This window comes from Panulirus ornatus, chromosome 19 (genome assembly GCF_036320965.1).
Source record: "Panulirus ornatus isolate Po-2019 chromosome 19, ASM3632096v1, whole genome shotgun sequence".
NCBI lineage: Eukaryota > Metazoa > Arthropoda > Malacostraca > Decapoda > Palinuridae > Panulirus > Panulirus ornatus.
In genome coordinates this window covers 41,621,300-41,648,443 of record NC_092242.1, presented here as the reverse complement: position 1 = coordinate 41,648,443, position 27,144 = coordinate 41,621,300, and the positions used below count along the sequence as shown (strand labels likewise).

Sequence of the window (27,144 nt, the reverse complement as noted above, 5' to 3'; positions counted from 1 at the left end):
GAAAGAAGAAAGTTAAGAGTAAATGTGAATAAGAGGAAGGTTATTAGGTACAGTAGGGTTGAGGGTCAAGTCAATTGGGAGGTAAGTTTGAATGGAGAAAAACTGGAGGAAGTAAAGTGTTTTAGATATCTGGGAGTGGATCTGGCAGCGGATGGAACCATGGAAGCGGAAGTGGATCATAGGGTGGGGGAGAGGGCGAAAATCCTGGGAGCCTTGAAGAATGTGCGGAAGTCGAGAGCATTATCTCGGAAAGCAAAAATGGGTATGTTTGAAGGAATAGTGGTTCCAACAATTTTGTATGGTTGCGAGGCGTGGGCTATGGATAGAGTTGTGCGCAGGAGGGTGGATGTGCTGGAAATGAGATGTTTGAGGACAATGTGTGGTGTGAGGTGGTTTGATCGAGTGAGTAACGTAAGGGTAAGAGAGATGTGTGGAAATAAAAAGAGCGTGGTTGAGAGAGCAGAAGAGGGTGTTTTGAAATGGTTTGGGCACATGGAGAGAATGAGTGAGAAAAGATTGATCAAGAGGATATATGTGTCGGAGGTGGAGGGAACGAGGAGAAGAGGGAGACCAAATTGGAGGTGGAAAGATGGAGTGAAAAAGATTTTGTGTGATCGGGGCCTGAACATGCAGGAGGGTGAAAGGAGGGCAAGGAATAGAGTGAATTGGAGCGATGTGGTATACCGGGGTTGACCTGCTGTCAGTGGATTGAATCAAGGCATGTGAAGCGTCTGGGGTAAACCATGGAAAGCTGTGTAGGTATGTATATTTGCGTGTGTGGACGTATGTATATACATGTGTATGGGGGTGGGTTGGTCCATTTCTTTCGTCTGTTTCCTTGCGCTACCTCGCAAACGCGGGAGACAGCGACACATAGAATACCTCGCCACACATAGAATAACATCCCCCTCCCCCCTCATGTGTGCGAGGTAGCGCTGGGAAAAGATAACAAAGGCCACATTCGTTCACACTCAGTCTCTAGCTGTCATGTAATAATGCACCGAAACCATAGCTCCCTTTCCACATCCAGGCCCCACAGAACTTTCCATGGTTTACCCCAGACGCTTCACATGCCCTGGTCCAATCTATTGACAGGACGTCGACCCCGGTATACCATATCGTTCCAATTCACTCTATTCCTTGCACGCCTTTCACCCTCCTGCATGTCCAGGCCCCGATCACTCAAAATATTTTTCACTCCATCTTTCCACCTCCAATTTGGTCTCCCACCTCTCCTCTTTCCCTTCACTTCTGACACATATATCCTCTTTGTCAATCTTTCCTCACTCATTCTCTCCATGTGACCAAACCATTTCAAAACACCCTCTTCTGCTCTCTCAACCACACTCTTTTGACCACCACACATCTCTCTTACCCTTCATTACTTACTCGATCAAACCACTTCACACCACCTATTGTCCTCAAACATCTCATTTCCAGCACATCCATCCTTCTCCGCACAACTCTATCTATAGCCCACGCATCGCAACCATATAATATTATTGGAACCACTATTCCTTCTAACATACCCATTTTTGCTTCCCGAGATAATGTTCTCGCCTTCCACACATTTTTCAACGCTCCCAGAACTTTCGCCCCCTCCCCCACCCTGTGACTCACTTCCACTTCCATGGTTCCATTCCACTGCCAAATCCACTCCCAGATATCTAAAACACTTCATTTTCTCCAGTTTTTCTCAATTCAAACTTACCTCCCAAGTGACTTGTCCCTCAACCCTACTGCACCTAATAACATTGCTCTTATTCACATTTACTCTCAGCTTTCTTCCTTCACACACTTTACCAAACTCAGTCACCAACTTCTGCAGTTTCTCACATGAATCAGCCACCAGCGCTGTATCATCAGCGAACAACAGCTGACTCACTTCCCAAGCTCTTTCATCTATAATAGAATGCATACTTGCCTTTCCCTCTAAAATAGGCTGACGTCAGTGCGGCTTTTGTTTCAAGGGTCATCAAGAGATCACCAGTTAAGGACAGTCTTTTATGACTGTTTAGAAAGTAATAAATTCACCTGTTTATAGTAAGAATGATAAAAGTGACATTGTTTAAGTTTTTTAATAGCCTGTATCGTGTGTAATTGTAAGTTAGCAGTATGAGTATGTTAGCAGTATGAGTCAAAGTGTTAAACTTAGTAGACTTGGCATCGTCCTTAGCAGGTCCCCTACGAGATGAGGTAATCTTTGAAATATAATATTCGTGATGTTCAAGTGATCAGATACTAAGAGAAAGTGACGACATGAATGCATCGAGTGTGGAAATGTGAAAAAGTGAATTAGTTGAGTAATTAACGTAAGAAATTGAAATAATTGCCTCGGGAATACAACAAACGACAACCTTCTTTACGTAGAACAGAGACGAGTGTTAGTGGGTATCCGACCACCATGAAGGCAATTTGCCCAACCCAGGGGGCATAGTGTTAACATCTTCCAGGAATCGCTCCATTATAACATGATGTCTTTAGTGTGCAAGTCCCCTTGTAAAGGTCCGAACCAAGAAACACCGATAACATCACTTCCGTCGGGGCAACAGTACGGGTCGAATGTCAGCTCCAGCATGTACCTAGCCTTAGAGAGAACCTCAGTAGTCTGCGGACAGAAACAGTGAGCCGTACCCAGGATGTGCACCAGGAATGCCGCGCTTCAAATGAGTAGTGCAGGTACATGCCGACTTGACCTGACCTGGGGAATGTGGGCTGTCGCTGAGCAGGAACCGCCGCACGCCCGGACCCCTGTGCGCGTACGGACCAGCCTGACCGGAAGGACATGGCCCGTCTCTGGGCAAGAACTCCCACGCGGCCGGATTCCCGTGTAACCTGTCGTTTATGCAGCTAAGATCATACTTCAAGGACATGTAAACAGTTAATGCTCACCTAAGTGACTGAGAAGAACCGCTAGTCAGAATTATGCTGTACTGCAATGATTAAAGTGTACAACTTGCTTTGAATTGAACTTCCATTTCAAGCTTATTTACCATAACTTTTCCTTTTGAATATCAGTTCTACAATGAAAGAACTAACTCACTTGTGTTTGGTCACAGGATGAGTTTTTACGAAGTTTTCCCTTTCACTTTGAATTAGGATGTTTAGTTATCATCAGTAAGTTTACTAGGATGCATGCCACATTACTTGTACCACTGTTTTTAGGTAGATAATATATGTAATAATGTTAGTGGACTTTCCCTAGCCCACAGGAAAGTTAGTGGTCACAATATGCTTGGCAGTCCATTGGCCTAGCTGGGTCATTAATGTTCTCATTAAAAGTTTTACTTAAACCATAGATTATAGCCCCCATCGATAATCTTAATTGTTCTTCACCACTTTCAACTAACGGCGAGTCAGTGTTATTTTTTTACCCTCACATTTTCACACCTAGGTCTAAAAATAGCCGGGCACCAAATCATGCCACAAGCCTCCTACAGAAACCACTTAAAGAAATTAAATGGACTTTACATGAATATAAGATCTATCCGAAACAAAATAGCTCATTTGCATTGTATGGCAAGCACTGAACGTGCTGATATCACTGGACTAACAGAAACATTTCTGAACACAAAAAGCAACGATTTGATTAGTGAGTACAATCTACCATACCACAAATAATTTGTATGGGACAGAGACAGCCGAGGAGGCGGAACTGTACTGTATGTAAAATCTTACCTAAACCCCATCGAAATTCAGACTACAACATCTGCTGCTGTTGAACACTTGTGTGATCAAATAAGCAGAGAATTTGCTCTACCAAACCATCATCGAGCCAATGAGGGAAGCTAATACACTTGATTTACTTCTTGCATCCCAGGAGTTCTTGATAACTAATAACCGTATAAGAGAACATCTAGGCACTTGTTACCATAACATGGTTAGGTTTGACGTAAATATCAAAATCGACTTCACTAAAGCCAGTACTATTACCCCTAATTTTAAAAAGGTGGATTTCAATGGGTTGCGCGACGCATTAAAGTCTCACCCTTGTTGGTTCATGTCCAGAGTAATTATGGGCCAATTTTAAGCGTCAGTATATGCACCAGCAAGTCATATTCATTTCCATGCACGAGAGAAACAATAAAACCAACAACAAGCCTGAATGATACTCCCAAGATATTGCAGGAGTTATACAGCAAATAAATAAATTCTATAAGCTTAAGAAATCGGACAGTGACCCTGCTATTGCAACGCAATATAACAAAATTAGGCGACAGGTGAAAGCGCTTATAAAAGATGCCAAGAGAGAAACATATAAGGAGTGGAGTAGGACCCTTAGTAAACGAGAATGGGGAACCCATTGTGGACGATAAAAGCAACAACTCTGAACCAGTTTTTCAGTTGCTTTTACTTTAGAAAACAACGACACGAATTTTGAGACAATAATAAACACCACTCACACAATACATCGTCACGGTTAGAGAAGTACCAACACAGATAAGTTGAAGACTTATAAAAGCCTAGCTCCTGATCCATTCTGTCCGTGAGTGATTAAAACAGTCAAACATGAAAGTGCCGGACCATTAACCAAGATTTTCAGTATATCGCTGCAGGATGGAATAGTCCCACAGGACTGGAGACTGGCAGATGTCACTCACACATACAAAATGGCGCGTCACGAAATGCCTGTTGATTACCGTCCTATTAGCCTCCCATCAATTACATGTAAACTCTGAAGTCGATTAAGAGATAAAATCGTAGCCTATCTGTAACAACAAAGCCTGATCATGGTTTCAGAAGTCGTAGATCATGCCATACAAACCACCTTGAATTTCATTATGATTCGTTCAATACTCACGACAGGATAAAAGCAATACATATAATATTTTTGGACTTCCAGAAAGCATTCGACAAAGTCCCCTACGTTAAAGTGGTTGCATAGGAAATTGGATAGAAGCCTGGTGACGTGACAGTAAGCAGGGAGTCGTAATGAATGTGGAATCATCACCGTGGTCACCCGATACTAGTGGGGTCCCCCAGGGATCCGTACTTGGACCTATATTTTTCATCATTTATATTAACGATATTGACAAAGGGCTTAATGACACAAAGAACGGTAGGGCCATATAAATGATAAAGATAGTCAAAGATTACAAGAGCATCTAAATAAAATCGCTGAATTGTCTAGTAAATGGTAATTGCCATTTAACGTCAATAAATGTCAGCTATTACAAGTAGGAAATCTAAACATAAAATATGATTATGAACTGATGAGCCACAAGATAAAGGACAGCCCTAGTATGAGAGATCTGGGGGTCACTGTCTCCAATAACTTCAAATTATCCTAGCACTGTAATGACGCTGCCAAGAAAGTAAATAAGATGTTAGGATTTATAAACAGAAACTTTATGTTGAAATGTAAGAATGTGATATTGCCACTATACCTAAGTCTAGTTAGACCACACCTTGAGTATGCAGTGCAGATTTGGGTAACCCCACTTAAGTAAAGACATTCTTAAACTGGAAGCAGTGCAGCGAAGATCAACTAAATTGATTTCCTCCTTCTCTGATAAACGATATGAGGAGAGACGGCGAGAATTAAATTTGTTCTTTCTGAGCACGAGGCGACTCCGGGGCAAATGTGTCAGGATATTCAAAGGATTCAACAACGCCGATATTGAACATTTTCTTACAGTTGCTCCAGCGTTACCAACGAGAGGAAATGGGTTAAAACTTGAAGGTCACCGAGTTTATCTGGACTGTACGAAATATTTCTTTACCAACGACATTATTGATGCCTGGTGTAAACTTCCAGAAAATATTGTTCAAAGCAACACTCTTAATATCTTCATCATTAGACTTGATCATCACTTGTCACTCTACGGCACTGAATTATTATTTTAATCAGTCATGATGATTCAGTGGTATATCATGCTACCTTCTCAACCACTGATCTCTCGCACTGTTATTGAACAACCCATGTTACCTGCTTTGAGAAAATAGATAAGAATTATTGTATCATTCTTCATCGCCGGGAATAATGTAGGCAAAGTAAGTAAAGAGGCTGGAGCTCAAGTTTATCCTTAGTATTATCATTATAATGAAAAGTGAAGGGACACATGTTGGTGGGATGCGCAATATGTTCATGTTCAGGCAACATAATGACTCTCCTATAAAAATATCCTTCAACCTTACTAATCCTGCAAGGTATATTTTTCTACCTGTTTTCTTGCCAGCCAGGGTGGGGAGAGAACCTTTACTTAGATATCCTTTTCTTCTATTGTTTACGAAGAAAGACCCATTCACTCTAATACACGTATATATACACAATGATGCCTGTTGGGGGTTTGCATATTATATGGAAGTGCGCGTTCATATGCAATATATATATATATATATATATATATATATATATATATATATATATATATATATATATATATATATATATATATATATTCATTTATTTTGCTTTGTCGCTGTCTCCCGCGTTAGCGAGGTAGCGCAAGGAAACAGACGAAAGAATGGCCCAACCCACCCACATACACATGTATATACATACACGTCCACACACGCAAATATACATACCTATACATCTCGATGTACACATATATATACACACACAGACATATACATATATACACACGTACATAATTCATACTGTCTGCCTTTATTCATTCCCATTGCCACCCCACCACACATGGAATAACAACCCCCTTCCCCCTCAATGTGTGCGAGGTAGCTGTAGGAAAAGACAACAAAGGACACATTCGTTCACACTCAGTCTCTAGCTGTCATGTAATAATGCACCGAAACCACAGCTCCCTTTCCACATCCAGGCCCCACAAAACTTTCCATGGTTTACCCCAGACGCTTCACATGCCCTGGTTCAATCCAGTGACAGCACGTCAACCCCGGTATACCACATCGTTCCAATTCACTCTATTCCTTGCACGCCTTTCACCCTCCTGCATGTTCAGGCCCCGATCACTCAAAATATTTTTCACTCCATCTTTCCATCTCCAATTTGGTCTTCCACTTCTCCTCGTTCCCTCCACCTCTGACACATATATCCTCTTTGTCAATCTTTCCGCACTCATGCTCTCCATGTGACCAAACCATTTCAAAACACCCTCTTATGCTCTCTCAACCACACTCTTTTTATTTCCATACATCTCTCTTACCCTTATATTACTTACTCGATTAAACCACCTCACACCACATATTGCCCTCAAACATCTCATTTCCAGCACATCCACCCTCCTGCGCACAACTCTATCCATAGCCGACGCCTCGCAACCAAACAACATTGTTGGAACCACTATTCCTTCAAACATACCCATTTTTGCTTTCAGAGATAGTGTTTTCGACTTCCAAACATTCTTCAAGGCTCCCAGAATTTTCGCTCCCTCCCCCACCCTATGATTCACTTCCACTTCCATGGTTCCATCCGCTGCCAGATCCACTCCCATATATTTAAAACACGTTGCTTCCTCCAGTTTTTCTCCATTTAAACTTACCTCCCAATTGACTTGACCCTCAACCTTACTGTACCTAATAACCTTGCTCTTATTCACATTTACTCTTAACTTTCTTCTTTCACACACTTTACCAAACTCAGTCACCAGCTTCTGCAGTTTCTCACATGAATCAGCCACCATCGCTGTATCATCAGCGAACAACAACTGACTCCCTTCCCAAGCTCTCTCATCCACAACAGACTGCATACTTGCCCCTCTTTCCAAAACTCTTGCATTCACCTCCCTAACAACCCCATCCATAAACAAATCAAACAACCTTGGAGACTTCACACACCCCTGCCGCAAACCTACATTCACTGAGAACCAATCACTTTCCTCTCTTCCTACACGTACACATGCCATACATCCTCGATAAAAACTTTTCACTGCTTCTAACAACTTGCCTCCCACACCATATATTCTTAATACCTTCCACAGAGCATCCCTATCAACTCTATCCAATATATATATATATATATATATATATATATATATATATATATATATATATATATATATATATATATATATAGGAAAGGATCACAATTTTGCGCGTGATCAAGATATTCCTATGAGTCCACGGGGAAAATGAAACACGAAAAGTTCCTAAGTGCACTTTCGTGTAATAATCATATCATCAGAGGAGACACAAGAGAGAAATAAAAGTCAGTTGATATACATCGAAGAGACAATAACGTTTCAAGCAAATACATTTTTGCTCATATGCCAGTTTCCGTAGTCTCATAAATGCATGAATGCTTACATTATACATATGTTGACATAGATACGATATATTTACCTTAATGTACGTTACTGTTCGTTATTTAAGATAATGAATAATCTTATAAGCATAATGATGAACAGCCATGCATAAGTATTTGAGACATATGTTCTTACCAAAGAGAAGGATCTTAGCTTACCAGTGGAGGGCAGCTGGGAGCGGTAACAACAGTGTTCAATGTTTCTAGTGCATCATCCGCTCCGTCACACCTGCAACACAGCACAGTTGTACACACCAGTCATCACATAAGCATTATTATAGTGCACAGCACAAATATATAATGGGGCATTTGAGGGTGTGATTGGTGTACATGGGATGTTCAGTGTTGTAAATGGAAATGGTGAAGAGCTTGTGGATTTGTGATTGAGAATACCTGGTTTAAATAAAAAGAGATATGCATAGGTATACATATGTGAGTAAGAGAGATGGCCAGAGGGCGTTATTGGATTACGTGTTAATTGATAGGCGTGTAAAAGAGATATCTTTTGGATGTTAATGTGCTGAGAGGGGCAACTGGAGGGATGTCTGATCATTATTCTTGTGGAGGCGAAGGTGAAGATTTGTTGAGGTTTTCAGAAAAGAAGAGAAAATGTTGGGAAGAATAGAGTGGTGAGAGTTAGTGAGCTTGGAAAGGAGACTTGTGTGAGGAAATACCAGGAGAGATTTACAGTAGAATGGCGAAAGGTGAGAGTAAATGACATCTTGGGAGTGGGGGAGGAATGGGATGTATTTAGGGAAGCAGTCATGGCTTGCTCAAAAGATGCTTGTGGGAGGTAGGTAGGTTAGAAAGGGTAGTGAGTGGTGGGATGAAGAAGTAAGATTTTTATTGAAAGAGAAGAGAGAGGCGTTTGAACGATTTTTGCAGGGAAGTAGTGCAAATGAATAGGTGATATATAAAAGAAAGCGTCAGGAGGTCAAAAAAAAAAAAAAAAAAGGTGCAAGAGGTGATAACAAGAAGTGATGAAATGAGAAGCTGGAGTGAGTATTTTGAAGGTTTGTTGAATGTTTCATGATAGAGTGGCATATATAGGGTGTTTTGGTCGAGGTGGTGTGCGAAGTATGAGGGTCAGGAAGAATGATTTGGTAAACAGAGAAGAGGTAGTGAAAGCTTTGCGGAAGATGAAAGCCGGCAAGGCAGCGGGTTTGGATGGTATTGCTGTGGAATCTTAAAAAAAATGTGTGACTATGTTGTTGATTGGTTGGTAAGGATATTCAACGTATGTATGGATCATGGTGAAATGCCTGAAGATTGGCGAAATACATGCACAAGGGGTCCCAGGTTCGATCCTGGCTGTTGGAGATTTGTATGTTCTATGAAGGTGCGCGTACATATACACTTTATTCGTATTCATATGACTCCGCGTTGTACAGTCAGGTTCGGTAAAACGCTATCAGCTGGCTATGTGTTCTGTTCGGAAACAACCGATAGACCCCGTTGCTCACCATTCTGAGACGAAGGGTATTCGAGTACTTAGTATTTCGAATAGTTGTTTCCTATTATACAGTCCCTTAGCCTAGCGGTTAGCATGCCTGCCTCTTGCACAAGGGGTCCCAGGTTCGATCCTGGCTGTTGGAGATTTGTATGTTCTATGAAGGTGCGCGTACATATACACTTTATTCGTATTCATATAACTCCGCGTTGTACAGTCAGGTTCGGTAAAACGCTATCAGCTGGCTATGTGTTCTGTTCGGAAACAACCGATAAACCCCGTTGCTCACCATTGTGAGACGAAGGGTATTCGAGTACTTAGTATTTCGAATAGTTGTTTCCTATTATACAGTCCCTTAGCCTAGCGGTTAGCATGCCTGCCTCTTGCACAAGGGGTCCCAGGTTCGATCCTGGCTGTTGGAGATTTGTATGATATATATATATATATATATATATATATATATTTATTCTTTTTTATCGTACAATTCACCATTTCCCACGTTAGCGAGGTAGCATTAAGAACAGAGGACTGAGCCTTTGAGGGAAATCCTCACTTGGCCCCCTTCTCTGTTCCTTCTTTTGGAAAATTAAAAATGAGACGGGAGGATTTCCACCCCCCCCCCCCGCTCCCTTCCCTTTCAGTCGCCTTCTACGACACGCAGGGAATATGTGGGAAGTATTCTTTCTCCCCTATCCCCAGGGTAACATATATATATATATATATATATATATATATATATATATATATATATATATATATATATATATATATATATATATATATATATATATATATATATATATATATATATATATATATATGTGTGTGTGTGTGTATATGTGCGTATGTATGTGTATGTATGTATATATGTATATATATATATATACATATATATATATATATATATATATATATATATATATATATATATATATATATATATATATATATATATATATATATATATATATATATTATCCCTGGGGATAGGGGTGAAAGGCGAGAAGGCGACTAGAGGGGAAGGGAGCGGGGGGCCAGAAATCCTCCCCTCCTTGTATTTTTTTAACTTTCTAAAATGGGAAAAAGCAGAAGGAGTCACGCGGGGAGTGCTCATCCTCCTCGAAGGCTCAGACTGGGGTGTCTAAATGTGTGTGGATGTAACCAAGATGTGAAAAAAGGAGAGATAGGTAGTATGTTTGAGGAAAGGAACCTGGATGTTTTGGCTCTGAGTGAAACGAAGCTCAAGGGTAAAGGGGAAGAGTGGTTTGGGAATGTCTTGGGAGTAAAGTCAGGGGTTAGTCAGAGGACAAGAGCAAGGGAAGGAGTAGCAGTACTCCTGAAACAGGAGTTGTGGGAGTATGTGATAGAATGTAAGAAAGTAAATTCTCGATTAATATGGGTAAAACTGAAAGTTGATGGAGAAAGATGGGTGATTATTGGTGCATATGCACCTGGGCATGAGAAGAAAGATCATGAGAGGCAAGTGTTTTGGGAGCAGCTGAATGAGTGTGTTAGTGGTTTTGATGCACGAGACCGGGTTATAGTCATGGGTGATTTGAATGCAAAGGTGAGTAATGTGGCAGTTGAGGGAATAATTGGTATACATAGGGTGTTCAGTGTTGTAAATGGAAATGGTGAAGAGCTTGTAGATTTATGTGCTGAAAAAGGACTGGTGATTGGGAATACCTGGTTTAAAATGCCAGATATACATAAGTATACGTATGTAAGTAGGAGAGATGGCCAGAGAGCGTTATTGGATTACGTGTTAATTGACAGGCGCGCGAAAGAGAGACTTTTGGATGTTAATGTGCTGAGAGGTGCAACTGGAGGGATGTCTGATCATTATTTTGTGGAGGCTAAGGTGAAGATTTGTATGGGTTTTCAGAAAAGAAGAGTGAATGTTGGGGTGAAGAGGGTGGTGAGAGTAAGTGAGCTTGGGAAGGAGACTTGTGTGAGGAAGTACCAGGAGAGACTGAGTACAGAATGGAAAAAGGTGAGAACAATGGAAGTAAGGGGAGTGGGGGAGGAATGGGATGTATTTAGGGAATCAGTGATGGATTGCGCAAAAGATGCTTGTGGCATGAGAAGAGTGGGAGGTGGGTTGATTAGAAAGGGTAGTGAGTGGTGGGATGAAGAAGTAAGATTATTAGTGAAAAAAAGAAGAGAGAGGCAATTGGACGATTTTTGCAGGGAAAAAATGCAATTGAGTGGGAGAGGTATAAAAGAAAGAGACAGGAGGTCAAGAGAAAGATGCAAGAGGTGAAAAAGAGGGCAAATGAGAGTTGGGGTGAGAGAGTATCATTAAATTTTAGGGAGAATAAAAAGATGTTCTGGAAGGAGGTAAATAAAGTGCGTAAGACAAGGGAGCAAATGGGAACTTCAGTGAAGGGCGCAAATGGGGAGGTGATAACAAGTAGTGGTGATGTGAGAAGGAGATGGAGTGAGTATTTTGAAGGTTTGTTGAATGTGTTTGATGATAGAGTGGCAGATATAGGGTGTTTTGCTCGAGGTGGTGTGCAAAGTGAGAGGGTTAGGGAAAATGATTTGGTAAAAAGAGAAGAGGTAGTAAAAGCTTTGCGGAAGATGAAAGCCGGCAAGGCAGCAGGTTTGGATGGTATTGCAGTGGAATCTATTAAAAAAGGGGGTGACTGTATTATTGACTGGTTAGTAAGGTTATTTAATGTATGTATGACTCATGGTGAGGTTCCTGAGGACTGGCGGAATGGGTGCATAGTGCCATTGTACAAAGGCAAAGGGGATAAGAGTGAGTGCTCAAATGACAGAGGTATAAGTTTGTTGAGTATTCCTGGTAAATTATATGGGAGGGTATTGATTGAGAGGGTGAAGTCATGTACAGAGCATCAGATTGGGGAAGAGCAGTGTGGTTTCAGAAGTGGTAGAGGATGTGTGGATTAGGTGTTTGCTTTGAAGAATGTATGTGAGAAATACTTAGAAAAGCAAATGGATTTGTATATAGCATTTATGGATCTGGAAAAGGCATATGATAGAGTTGATAGAGATGCTCTGTGGAAGGTATTAAGAATATATGGTGTGGGAGGCAACTTGTTAGAAGCATTGAAAAGTTTTTATCGAGGACGTAAGGCATGTGTACGTGTAGAAAGAGAGGAAAGTGATTGGTTCTCAGTGAATGTAGGTTTGCGGCAGGGGTGTGTGATGTCTCCATGGTTGTTTAATTTGTTTATGGATGGGGTTGTGAGGGAGGTGAATGCAAGAGTTTTGGAAAGAGGGGCAAGTATGAAGTCTGTTGGGGATGAGAGAGCTTGGGAAGTGAGTCAGTTGTTGTTCGCTGATGATACAGCGCTGGTGGCTGATTCATGTGAGAAACTGCAGAAGCTGGTGACTGAGTTTGGTAAAGTGTGTGAAAGAAGAAAGTTAAGAGTAAATGTGAATAAGAGCAAGGTTATTAAGTACAGTAGGGTTGAGGGTCAAGTCAATTGGGAGGTAAGTTTGAATGGAGAAAAACTGGAGGAAGTGAAGTGTTCTAGATATCTGGGAGTGGATCTGGCAGCGGATGGAACCATGGAAGCGGAAGTGGATCATAGGGTGGGGGAGGGGGCGAAAATCCTGGGAGCCTTGAAGAATGTGTGGAAGTCGAGAATATTATCTCGGAAAGCAAAAATGGGTATGTTTGAAGGAATAGTGGTTCCAACAATGTTGTATGGTTGCGAGGCGTGGGCTATGGATAGAGTTGTGCGCAGGAGGATGGATGTGCTGGAAATGAGATGTTTGAGGACAATGTGTGGTGTGAGGTGGTTTGATCAAGTAAGTAACGTAAGGGTAAGAGAGGTGATTGGAAATAAAAAGAGCGTGGTTGAGAGAGCAGAAGAGGGTGTTTTGAAATGGTTTGAGCACATGGAGAGAATGAGTGAGGAAAGATTGACCAAGAGGATATATGTGTCGGAGGTGGAGGGAACGAGGAGAAGTGGGAGACCAAATTGGAGGTGGAAAGATGGAGTGAAAAAGATTTTGTGTGATCGGGGCCTGAACATGCAGGAGGGTGAAAGGAGGGCAAGGAATAGAGTGAATTGGATCGATGTGGTATACCGGGGTTGACGTGCTGTCAGTGGATTGAATCAGGGCATGTGAAGCGTCTGGGGTAAACCATGGAAAGCTGTGTAGGTATGCATATTTGCGTGTGTGGACGTATGTATATACATGTGTATGGGGGTGGGTTGGGCCATTTCTTTCGTCTGTTTCCTTGTGCTACCTCGTAAACGCGGGAGACAGCGGCAAAAAAAAAAGAAAAAAAAAAAAAAAAAATATATATATATATATATATATATATATATATATATATATATATATATATATATATATATATATATATATATATATATATCGTCACTCGAAGAGGAATCAAATTTGGGGCCCTTCCTGTGGGAGGTCACTGTATATATTGTCATTATAGGCAAAAGGAGTCATGCTCAAAACAGAAGAATGTGAACGTTTTTACGCAAGAATCAGCTCCAGTTCGAGTACGGTAAATGGAATTCTATTACCATGACCTGTGAGATGCAACAACAACAGTGTGTTCACCAAGTGAATGTCACCTACATAAATGGGTCAAGGATATACTGTTTATAATGTCACCTACATTAATGGGTCAAGGATATAGTGTTTACAATGGAGTGCTCGTGGGCAGATGTGTAGTGAGCACATCAGGCTCCATTATGGCGTGCCATTAAGTGGTGACATTTCTTCATGCGAAAAATATTGTTTGAAGTTGAGGGATGCCTTAACGTCAGCTTTAGGTCGAGAATGAGTAAGAGCGTTGGAACTCAGCTGACTGTAGCTGTGTTGCACAATAAACTACTTAGGGAGAGGGAAACCCATTTAAGGTTGAACAGAGAAACATGAGTAGAGTCATATTCAGGGTTGTCCTGCTGAGAGCCTGTTAAGCCTATAACAGTTCTTCTATGCAGATACAATTGGCTTTAGTTCTGGTTAAGAAGATAGTTGTCAGTTTGTGTCCGATGAGCATGTCACTTAGAATGACTGTTATGTCTCTTCCGTTAGTGAATAACTTTGGTACACAGATGCTTGTTTGTACCTAGCCAACCGGAGGGTTGAGGCCAAGCTCAAAAACCAGTTTGTGGCCAAAGTTAAGACCATACTGGAAATACTGGAAATTAATAATAATGTTATTATCAAGTGTTGCACTTAATTCAGGATGTGGGTAGTATTTAATGTGACCAGAAAAGGAAATAATCAGTCAGCATCTGTGATGGTTGGTGTTGTGCAGCTCAGTGTAAGGTGCTCGCTCTTCCAAGATGGACACGGATTCGTTTTTTGTTTTAATTTGAAGTAATGTCCTCACTCCGGAAATCAATATCTGGTTGATTATTTGCACTACTCTTGGATATCCAAGATTCAAAGGATTCACACGATTTCATGTACTTTGTGACTTAAAGAAATCTTGTAACAATTTGAAATCTCGACAGAAATGATTAGTCTAATATCAACTCTCGAACACTGGAACTTAGAATACTGTCAAGTGTTACAAGGGCACAGACCTGCTTTCTTCCCAGGTATTTTCTGGATCCTTACGGCTGCGACCACTTTTTCGTAGTTTACGATATTCGAACTGAATGACTATTGAATCTAACTGTTAATCAGAATCTCTGTCAACCAATCATATGTAGTCAGCAGACTTTACTTAGCCGAATATTAAGGGGTCTTTACGTTGTACACACACACACACACACACACACACACACACACACACACATACACACATACATATATATATATATATATATATATATATATATATATATATATATATATATATATATATATATATATATATATATATATAGTGGTCATGGTGTTAATACATGATCTAGGATCGAGAAACTTGTTTGACCCATATGTCGAGGCAACTAGCGAGGACATCCAAGTCTTTAAAAGTTTCACATAGTCTGAGGTCGTGGTCAAGGCAATGACATGTTTGGAAAGAAGGGGGTAATAAGACGCCTGGGTCTGGCTCACGAAGCAGACACGGAGTATGCGCTTAGTGGTGACGGTCACTTGACAAACTGGAGGCAAGTTATGCATCAAGACGTTCATGTTTCTTACATTGTCTTAAGACTGTGATTTCTTGTCACACATCTGGGTTATCCGGAGAGGGTATTCAGCTTCTTAGTACCAAGTATTTAAGAAGGCAATGTAAGATTAAAACTGCTCACCACTACAACAAGTATAAAGGTTATTACCAACGTGGTACAGCTGCTGCATTATGTCCCAGTTACCACACAAGCCCTGTAAACACGGATATTTCTGAAGCAAACACCCTTGAACTGTGGTCAAACGTAAACTGCCATTACACCCTTGCCATCTACAGCCACTTAGGTACATAGTGTTCACTGAGCTTTTTATGTTAGCCCTGGAAAACATCTTAAGAGAATGAAGTAAGAATGTGAAACCTAAAAAGCATGAAGCCCTTGCGTGTGTCGGAGGGTTTTAAAAGAAAATGAAAAGAAACATCAAACACAAATATTATGAAGTACATACAGATTATTTGAAGGAAAAACAGGGAAAGTGTGTGTGTGTGTGTGTGTGTGTGTGTGTGTGTGTGTGTGTGTGTGTGTGTGTGTGTGTGTGTGTAGTGTGTGTGTGTGTGTGTGTGTGTGTGTGTGTGTGTGTGTGTGTGTGTAGTGTGTGTGTGTGTGTGTGTGTGTGTGTGTGTGTGTGTGTGTGTGTGTGTGTGTGTGTGTGTGTGTGTGTGTGCTGGCAATTACCATCTGTACCCAGGAATGTAGTGAAATTCTCATATCATTCACAAACAAAAGTTCAGCTGTGTTTTGAAATCATTCCAGTTCCTTACACACCAGACATTCCATGTAATGGATTCCAAGTATCAGTCATTATTGCGTGCCTGGAATACTATTTACTTTTAGAATTTCCACTTACGTCCCTTCGGCATCTCCATTTCCAGCACTGAAATATGTGACCCCTATCCAGGTTCAGTTAAGTTCAGAAACTGATATGTCATGATTTTATCCTCTCTTTCCCTTGTTCTTAAAGCAGGTCATTGCAGTATTTTCAAACTCGTCTAAACCAGACCCACTCATTCGGAGGCCTCTATTTTTGCATTCTTTCCAGATTGTATAAATTTGCTTAATCATATCTCCAAACATGAAAGTGAATACCATTTACATGTTTGCTGGTAATGTACAGACCACTCTAACATTCTCACCAATGTTTCTGCTAAATAAGTTCTTCTGTATCAATATTTCAAGTTTTGCTCATAATATCAGTCCTTCTAATCCACTGGCGTTATGTAGTTGTACTCATGTTCTCACTCTTGGATAAATTTCGTCGTCACGTTGCTAAACTGCTGAAGCATCCAGATCCTACGGCAATAGTTTCCAATCTCCCTCATCTTGTCTCATTTGTAAACATACTAACATATGGTCTTCTTTCCTCTAATATTGTCTTTAACAAAATCTTTAAAAACGACACAAGTCCCAAGGTCGATCCTTGTAGCGTTCCCCTAGTGACCACCACGAACAGTCCACCCTAACATCGCTCTTCTACTTTAACCATCCTTCATCAACCTTGCCACCTTCTCAGTGTTGTCATCCTGCATTCTCTTGTTCAGTGACAACTTACAATGAAGCATACATCAAATGCCTTTACGAAATCCAAATATATATACAGTCCATCCATCTACATCTCTTCTGTATTATTTTGTTGACTTTTTCATAGATTTATAACTCCAGGTCTTTCATATGTTTTCCAAATTGAACATTAACCAAAAATTCAGTGAAATATTTTCCTATTAGTGTGCAAATTGTTTGTTCTAATATGCTATAACGTATGTTAGTTATGAAACCGGCCTTTAATTCAGAGGACCATATCTATCTTCCTAAATACATACTTTAAAAATGCCAATTTCTTGGGCCTAATCTCTATTGCCATCGGCTCTTCGAACATAATCAGCTAGTGAAGGATATTTAGCCTTATTCTCGTTAACAAATTAAGAATATCCTCGTCCAGCCTTTGACCTTAGGGATTACCAAAATGTACCGATCATTACTTCTCATGTTCCTTGCTAATTCTCTAAAAATCATTACAATTAGCCCATACCTGCAGCTAAAGTTTAATGTACTACTCGTCTTTGATACAGTTATGAAATACAGTTATGAAATATTAACTTTAATATTATCCAAAAGTTGTTCCTTTTTCTTTACCTCTTCCTCTATTTTGATTCTAGCATCTATTTCTACCGTCATATTTCTTGCTTTCAGTGTTCTTGGATATATCATTTGCCTTCATTAAAAACTTTCCCAATTTTCGCTCCACATCAACTATAGAAACGACTTGTTACCTCTGTGGTCCCATATATATATATATATATATATATATATATATATATATATATATATATATATATATATATATATATATATTCTCTTTCCATACTCTATCCGTCTAATACCAGTTGATTCCCTCATACATAGAATCACCCAGATCGATCATTTTGTTCTTTCTAAACACCCTTGAACGCCTCTTATCATTTCTCCATTGTGTCCAGCATATTCGTCCCCTACGCTACAGTTGTTCCTCCCAAAGTTGTATGCGCCTGTTCCCTTGCTCCTGTACCATGACACTTTTAAAGGCACATACCCTCTATCTTCCCAGACATCATCATCCAATCTAATTACCTTAATATACACTATTCCTGTACATTCGGTGAAATTCTAGATTAACATTGATACTAACATCTTCCCGTTCATTACAGGACGTTGTTACAAGCGTCATTATCGTTATGAACTGGCCTTACTTATGTAACTGTCTCGAAGTATGTCATCTTAACTCCACAGTAAACCTGTGTTTTCTTTGCGAATATCCAAAATACTTTCCTTGGGAACCCAATCCTCGTGGACTGCACTGGCTTACTGGTTTACCCTCTTAGACCTCTCATTCATTTCCTTCATATATTCTTTTAGGTATTCACCAGATGATTAATACTAATAAACACACTGTAATTAGTCAAGTCTATTCTTTGTTATCTACCAATGCGAAGCTGTGATGAATCTGCTAACATCAAAGTCACAAAACCTTTTACATCCAACAGGATCAATGTTGTTACCGTCACTAGTTTCCTTTTCACCCATGCCAGAGGTAAACACTGATTGCTACCTTCCTGCCTACGTTATAATATTCTCATTCATTAACCTTAAACTTCATTTTCATATTTCCTTTAACTGCCGGAGCAAACGGCGCTACGTCACAACCTACTCTTTCCTTACCAACCATTCTAGCTCCACCTTATTTCTCTCCAGCTTTGGCATTTACCGTCCAATTTCTCCTTTGAATCTCTAATAATTTGCTGCACATCTTTTCTCCCACTTTCTTTTTTAATTTCTCCACACAGTTGTCCACTTTTACTTAAGATATATTCTCCTTTGACTCTCTGCCACTGCAAATTCGTCAACCAATCCTCCTCTTGCTTTGTTCTTTATAACTAACTGTTACTTCCACTTCCTTATATCCACTTCAAACTCATTTCATTTCCTAAGTTCCTTTGGATAACTGTATATGGTGACCATATACAATGTCTCACACAATATAGATCTCCATGCATCTAAGATACATGAATAAGTATTACTTCCCCGTACGTCTGAATATAATGACTAACACCTTCCATCTTCATCAATTACTAGACATCTAATGACGTTTGTTCAACTCAAAGATCAGTGCATCTAGTTGTCTTTATGTAATTATGTATTTGTACTGAAAGTGGAGGAAGTTTTACATTCACAGAGCCTTATGTGTGTGTGTGTGTGTGTGTGTGTGTGTGTGTGTGTGTGTGTGTGTGTGTGTGTGTGTGTGTGTGTGTGTGTGTGTGTGTGTGTGTGTGTGTGTGTGTGTGTCCTAGTAAGTTTATATATATATATATATATATATATATATATATATATATATATATATATATATATATATATATATATATATATATATATATATATATATATATATATATATATATATATATATATATATATATATATGTGTGTGTGTGTGTGTGTGTGTGTGTGTGTACGTGTAGGAAGAGAGGAAAGTGATTGGTTCTCAGTGAATGTAGGTTTGCGGCAGGGATGTGTGATGTCTCCATGGTTGTTTAATTTGTTTATGGATGGGGTTGTTAGGGAGGTGAATGCAAGAGTTTTGGAAAGAGGGACAAGTATGAAGTCTGTTGGGGATGAGAGAGCTTGGGAAGTGAGTCAGTTGTTGTTCGCTGATGATACATTGCTGGTGGCTGATTCATGTGAGAAACTGCAGAAGCTGGTGACTGAGTTTGGTAAAGTGTGTGAAAGAAGAATGTTAAGAGTAAATGTGAATAAGAGCAAGGTTATTAGGTACAGTAGGGTTGAGGGTCAAGTAAATTGGGAGGTAAGTTTGAACGGAGAAAAACTGGAGAAGTAAAGATTTTTAGATATCTGGGAGTGGATCAGGCAGCGGATGGTACCATGGAAGCGGAAGTGAATCATAGGGTGGGGGAGGGGGCGAAAATCCTGGGAGCCTTGAAGAATGTGTGGAAGTCGAGAACATTATCTCCGAAAGCAAAAATGGCTATGTTTGAAGGAATAGTGGTTCCAACAATGTTGTATGGTTGCGAGGCGTGGGCTATGGATAGAGTTGTGCGCAGGAGGGTGGATGTGCTGGAACTGAGATGTTTGAGGACAATATGTGGTGTGAGGTGGTTTGATCGAGTAAGTAATGTAAGGGTAAGAGAGATGTGTGGAAATAAAAAGAGCGTGGTTGAGAGAGCAGAAGAGGGTGTTTTGAAATGGTTTGGGCACATGGAGAGAATGAGTGAGGAAAGATTGACCAAGAGGATATATGTGTCGGAGGTGGAGGGAACGAGGAGAAGTGGGAGACCAAATTGGAGGTGGAAAGATGGAGTGAAAAAGATTTTGAGTGATCGGGGCCTGAACATGCAGGAGGGTGAAAGGCGGGCAAGAAATAGAGTGAATTGGATCGATGTGGTATACCGGGGTTAACGTGCTGTCAGTGGATTGAATCAGGGCATGTGAAGCGTCTGGGGTAAACCATGGAAAGTAGCGTGGGGCCTGGATGTGGAAAGGGAGCTGTGGTTTCGGGAATTATTGCATGACAGCTAGAGACTGAGTGTGAGCGAATGGGGCCTTTGTTGTCTTTTCCTAGCGCTACCTCGCACACATGAGGGGGGAGGGGGATGGTATTCCATGTGTGGCGAGGTGGCGATGAAAATGAATTAAGGCAGACAGTGTGAATTGTGTGCATGGGTATATATGTATGTGTCTGTGTGTGTATATATATGTGTACATTGAGATGTATAGGTATGTATATTTGCGTGTGTGGACGTGTATGTATATACATGTGTATGGGGGTGGGTTGGGTCATTTCTTTCGTCTGTTTCCCTGCGCTACCTCGCAAACGCGGGAGACAGCGACAAAGCAAAATAAATAAATAAATATAAATATTTATATATACATATATATATATATATATATATATATATATATATATATATATATATATATATATATATATATATATATATATATATATATATATATATATATTGGAAAGGAGCACACTTTTGCGCGTGATCAAGATATTCCTATGAGTCCAAGGGGAAAATAAAACATGATAAGTTCTCAAGTGCACTTTCGTGTAATAATCACATCATCAGGGGAGACACAGGAGAGAAATATAAGTCAGTTGATATACATCGAAGACACGAACCTACGACGTAATTTGGTAAATGGCATCCTAGCTTCGTCTCTTCGATGTATATCAACTGACTTATATTTCTCTGTTGTGTCTCCTCTGATGATGTGATTATTACACGAAAGAGCACTTGGGAACTTTTCGTGTTTCATTTTCCCTGTGGACTCATAGGAATATATATATATATATATATATATATATATATATATATATATATATATATATATATATATATATATATATATATATATATATATTTATATATATATATATATATATATATATATATCTTTCATACTATTCGCCATTTCCCGCGATAGCGAGGTAGCGTTAAGAACAGAGGACTGGCCCTTTGAAGGAATATCCTCACCTGGCCCCCTTCTCTGTTCCTTCTTTTGGAAAATTAAAAAAAAAACAAGGGGGGGAGGAATTCCAGCCACCCCCCAACTCCCTTTCCTTTTAGTCGCCTTCTACGACACACAGGGAATACGTGGGAAGTATTCTTTCTCCCCTATCTCCGGGATGTATTTAGGGAAGCAGTGATGGCTTGCGTAAAGGATGCTTGTGGCATGAGAAGCGTGGGAGATCGGTTGATTATAAAGGGTAGTGAGTGGTGGGATGAAATAGTAAGATTATTCGTGAAAGAGAAGAGAGAGGCATTTGGACGATTTTTGCAGGGAAAAAATGCAAATGAGTGGGAAATGTATAAAAGAAAGAGGCTAGAGGTCAAGAGAAAGGTGCGAGAGGTGAAAAAGAGGGAAATGAGAGTTGGGGTGAGAGAGTATCATTAAATTTTAGGGAGAATAAAAAGATGTTTTGGAAGGAGGTAAATAAAGTGCTTAAGACAAGGGAGCAAATGGGAACTTCAGTGAAGGGGGCTAATGGGGAGGTGATAACAAATAGTGGTGATGTGAGAAGATGGAGTGAGTATTTTGAAGGTTTATTGAATGTGTTTGATGATAGAGTGGCAGATATAGGGTGTTTTGGTAGAGGTGGTGTGCAAAGTGAGAGGGTTAGGGAAAATGATTTGGTAAACAGAGAAGACGGTAGTAAAAACTTTGCGGAAGATGGAAGCCGGCAAGGCAGCAGGTTGGAATGGTATTGCAGTGGAATTTATTAAAAAAGGGGGTGACTGTATTGTTGACTGGTTGGTAAGGTGATTCAATGTATGTATGATTCATGGTGAGGTGCCTGAGGATTGGCGGAATGCTTGCATAGTGCCATTGTACAAAGGCAAAGGGGATAAGAGTGAGTGCTCAAATTACAGAGGTATAAGTTTGTTGAGTATTCCTGTTAAATTATATGGGAGGGTATTGATTGAGAGGGTGAAGGCATGTACAGACCATCAGATTGGGGAAGAGCAGTGTGGTTTCAGAAGTGATAGAGGATGTGTGGATCAGGTGTTTGCTTTGAAGAATGTATATGAGAAATAATTAGAAAAGCAAATGGATTTGTATGTAGCAATTATGGATCTGGAGAAGGCATATGATAGAGTTGATAGAGATGCTCTGTGGAACGTATTAAGAATATATGGTGTGGGAGGTAAGTTGTTAGAAGCAATGAAAAGTTGTTATCGAGGATCTAAGGCATGTGTACGTGTAGGAACAGAGGAAAGTGATTGGTTCTCAGTGAATATAGGTTTGCGGCAGGGGTGTGTGATGTCTCCATGGTTGTTTAATTTGTTTATGGATATGGTTGTTAGGGAGGAGAATGCAGGAGTTTTGGAAAGAGGGGCAAGTATGCAGTCTTTTGTGGATGAGAGAGCCTGGGAAGTGAGTTGTTGTTCGATGATGATACAGCGCTGGTGGCTGATTCATGTGAGAAACTGCAGAAGCTGGTGACTGAGTTGGTAAAGTATGTGAAAGAAGAAAGTTGAGAGTAAATCTGGATAAGAGCAAGGTTATTAGGTACAGTAGGATTGAGGGTCAAGTCAATTGGGAGGTAAGTTTGAATGGAGAAAAACTGGAGGAAGTGAAGTGTCTTAGATATCAGGGAGTGGAATTGGCAGCGGATGGAACCATGGAAGCGGAAGTGAATCATAGGGTGGGGGAGGGGGCAAATATTCTGGGAGCCTTGAAGAATGTGTGGAAGGCGAGAACATTACCTCGGAAAGCAAAAATGGGCATGTTTCAAGGAATAGTGGTTCCAACAATGTTGTCTGGCTGCGAGGCGTGGGCTATGGATAGAGTTGTGCGAAGGAGGGTGGATGTGCTGCAAAATGAGATGTTTGAGGACAATATGTGGTGTGAGGTGGTTTGATCGAGTAAGTAATAATAGGGTAAGAGAGATGTGTGGTAGTAAAAAGAGTGTGGCTGAGACAGCCCGGTATACCACATCGTTCCAATTCACTCTATTCCTTGCACGCCTTTCACCCTCTTGCATGTCCAGGCCCCGATCACTCAAAATCTTTTTCACTCCATCTTTCCACCTCCTATTTGGTCTCCCACTTCTCCTCGTTTCCTCCACCTCTGACACATATATCCTCTTGGTCAATCTTTCCTCAGTCATTCTCTCCATGTGACCAAACCGTTTTAAAACACCCTCTTCTGCTCTCTCAACCACACTCTTTTTATTTCCACACATCTCTCTTACCTTTACATTACTTACTCGATCAAACCACCTCACACCTCATATTGTCCTCAAACATCTCATTTCCAGCACATCCACCCTCCTGCGCACAACTCGCAACCATACAACATTGTTGGAACCACTATTCCTTTAAACATACACATTTTTGCTTTCCGAGATAATGTTCTCGACTTCCAAACATTCTTCAAGGCTCGAAGACTTTTCGCCCCTTCTCCCCACCCTATGATTCACTTCCGCTTCCATGGTTCCATCCGCTGCCAGATCCACTCCCAAATATCTAAAACACTTTACTTCCTCCAGTTTTTCTCCATTCAAACTTACCTCCCAATTGACTTGACCCTCAACCCTACTGTACCTAATAACCTTGCTCTTATTCACATTTACTCTTAACTTTCTTCTTTCACACACTCACCAAACACTTTCACCAAACTCAGTCACCAGCTTCTGCAGTTTCTTACATGAATCAGCCACCAGCGCTGTATCATCAGCGAACAACAACTGACTCACTTCCCACGCTCTCTCATCCACAACAGACTGCATACTTGCCCCTCTTTCGAAAACTCTTGCATTTACCTCCCTAACAACCCCATCCATAAACAAATTAAACAACCATGGAGACATCACACACCCCTGCCGCAAACCTACATTCACTGAGAACCAATCACTTTCCTCTCTTCCTACACGTACACATGCCTTACATTCTCGATAAAAACTTTTCACTGCTTCTAACAATTTGCCTCCCACACCATATATTCTTAAAACCTTCCACAGAGCATCTCTATCAACTCTATCATATGCCTTCTCCAGATCCATAAATGCTACATACAAATCCATTTGTTTTTCTAAGTATTTCTCACATACATTCTTCAAAGCAAACACCTGATCCACACATCCTCTACCACTTCTGAAACCACACTGCTCTTCCCCAATCCGATGCTCTGTACATGCCTTCACCCTCTCAATCAATACCCTCCCATATAATTTACCAGGAATACTCAACAAACTTATACCTCTGTAGTTTGAGCACTCACTCTTATCCCCTTTGCCTTTGTACAATGGCACTATGCACGCATTCCGCCAATCCTCAGGCACCTCACCATGATTCATACATACATTAAATAACCTTACCAACCAGTCAACAATACAGTCACCCCCTTTTTTAATAAATTCCACTGCAATACCATCTAAACCTGCTGCATTGCCGGCTTTCATCTTCCGTAAAGCTTTTACTACCTCTTCTCTATTTACCAAATCATTTTCCCTAACCCTCTCACTTTGCACAGCACCTCGACCAAAACACCCTATATCTGCCACTCTATCATCAAACTCATTCAACAAACCTTCAAAATACTCACTCCATCTCCTTCTCACATCACCACTACTTGTTATCACCTCCCCATTAGCCCCCTTCACTGAAGTTCCCATTTGCTCCCTTGTCTTACGCACTTTATTTACCTCCTTCCAAAACATCTTTTTATTCTCCCTAAAATTTAATGATACTCTCTCACCCCAACTCTCATTTGCCCTATTTTTCACCTCTTGCACCTTTCTCTTGACCTCCCGCCTCTTTCTTTTATACCTCTCCCACTCATTTGCATTTTTTCCCTGCAAAAATCGTCCAAATGCCTCTCTCTTCTCTTTCAATAGTAAACTTACCTCTTCATTCCACCACTCACTACCTTTTCTAATCAACCCACCTCCCACGCTTCTCATGCCACAAGCATCTTTTGCGCAATCTATCACTGCTTCCCTAAATATATCCCATTCCTCCCCACTCCCCTTACCTCCTTTGTTGTCACCTTTTTCCATTCTGTACTCAGTCTCTCCTGGTACTTCCTCACACAAGTCTCCTTCCCAAGCTCACTTACTCTCACCACTCTCTTTTTCACCCCAACATTCTCTCTTCTTTTCTGAAAACCCACACAAATCTTCACCTTCGCCTCCACAAGATAATGATCAGACATCCCTCCAGTTGCACCTCTCAGCATATTAACATCCAAAAGTCTCTTTATCGTGCGTCTATCAATTAACACGTAATCCAATAACGCTCTCTGGCCATCTCTCCTACTGACATACGTATACTTATGTATATCTCGCTTTTTAAACCAGGTATTCCTAATCACCAGTTCTTTTTCAGCACATAAATCTACAAGCTCTTCACCATTTCCATTTACAACACTGAACACTCCATGTATACCAATTATTCCCTCAACTGCCACATTACTCACCTTTGCATTCAAATCACCCATCACTATAACCTGGTGTTGTGCATCAAAACCACTAACACACTCATTCAGCTGCTCCCAAAACACTTGACTCTCATGATCTTTCTTCTCATGCCCAGGTGCATATGCACCAATAATCACCTATCTCTCTCCATCAACTTTCAGTTTTACCCATATCAATCTAGATTTTTTTTTCTTACACTCTATCACATACTCCCACAACTCCTGATTCAGGAGTAGTGCTACTCCTTCCCTTGTCTTGTCCTCTCACTAACCCCTGACTGTACTCCCAAGACATTCCCAAACCACTCTTTCCCTTTACCCTTGAGCTTCGTTTCACTCAGAGCCAAAACATCCAGGTTCCTTTCCTCAAACATACCACCTATCTCTCCTTTTTTCTCATCTTGGTTACATCCACACACATTTTGACACCCCAATCTGAGCCTTCGAGGAGGATGAGCACTCCTCGCGTGACTCCTTCTTCTGTTTCCCCTTTTAGAATGTTAAAATACAAGGAGGGGAGGGTTTCTGGCCCCCCACTCCCGTCCCCTTTAGTCGCCTTCTACGACACGTGAGGAATATATATATAAATATTTATATATATATATATATATATATATATATATATATATATATATATATATAGAGAGAGAGAGAGAGAGAGAGAGAGAGAGAGAGAGAGAGAGAGAGAGAGAGGAAAAAGAGGAAATAGAGGAAAATAGAGGAAAAAGAATACTTCCCACTTATCCCCTACGTGTCGTAGAAGGTAACTAAAAGGGGAGGGAGCGGGGGCTGGAAGTTCTCCCCTCCTGTTTTTACTTTTCCAAAATAGCGAACAGAGAAGGGGGCCAAGTAAGAATTTTGTCTCTAAGGCTCAGTCTCCTATTCTTAACGCTACGTCGCTAATTCGG

The 27,144-nt window shown here is 40.5% G+C and overlaps 1 protein-coding gene across 1 annotated transcript in view; it reads right to left on the bottom strand.

Annotated features, from left to right (window-relative positions):
• LOC139755693 (Ig-like and fibronectin type-III domain-containing protein 2) overlaps positions 1 to 27,144 on the bottom strand; it is a gene marked incomplete at its 3' end in the record, with an annotated part of 712,838 nt that overhangs the window by 471,541 nt on the left and 214,153 nt on the right. The window contains exon 2 of the mRNA XM_071674338.1: positions 8,384 to 8,453. The remainder of the gene's footprint in view (positions 1 to 8,383; positions 8,454 to 27,144) is intronic.